A 485-nucleotide genomic window follows, 5' to 3' on the forward strand; every position below is an offset into this window, starting at 1 on the left:
GACCGCCGTCGTAGCATCCCACAACCATGCCACCCCTCACCTTCGGGCTCAATTTTGGGACGAGTTTTGCGTCGGTATGCATGCCCGCAACGTCCGCCCTTATATTTTTCTTGGCTCGTCAATCAGTGGCATATTGACACTCGGTCACCTCGTCCTCCTTGTCGTCACCCTGTTCCGGCCTGTTGGACGTTGCCAACGTCGCCGCTCGCACCCACACACCTTCCCCCGCAGCACGCCACACCCGAGGACAGCCGCTCTTGCCCCCCGCAGCATGCCACACCCGAGGACAGCCGCTCTTGACGGCGTTGGTAGCCTGTTGGGTCTTTATACATTCATTTCCTTTTTGGACTTTCGTTCTCTCAGTTGTGATCCACGTGAACCATTTCTCTCGGACTGGGTCTCTGTAGAAAACTTGAATTTCGCGGCTCATTTCAGGCTCAATTTCGGGACGAGTTTGCGTCGATATGCATGCCCGCAACGTCCTT

The sequence above is a fragment of the Triticum dicoccoides genome, chromosome 5A (genome assembly GCF_002162155.2).
Source record: "Triticum dicoccoides isolate Atlit2015 ecotype Zavitan chromosome 5A, WEW_v2.0, whole genome shotgun sequence".
Lineage (NCBI taxonomy): Eukaryota > Viridiplantae > Streptophyta > Magnoliopsida > Poales > Poaceae > Triticum > Triticum dicoccoides.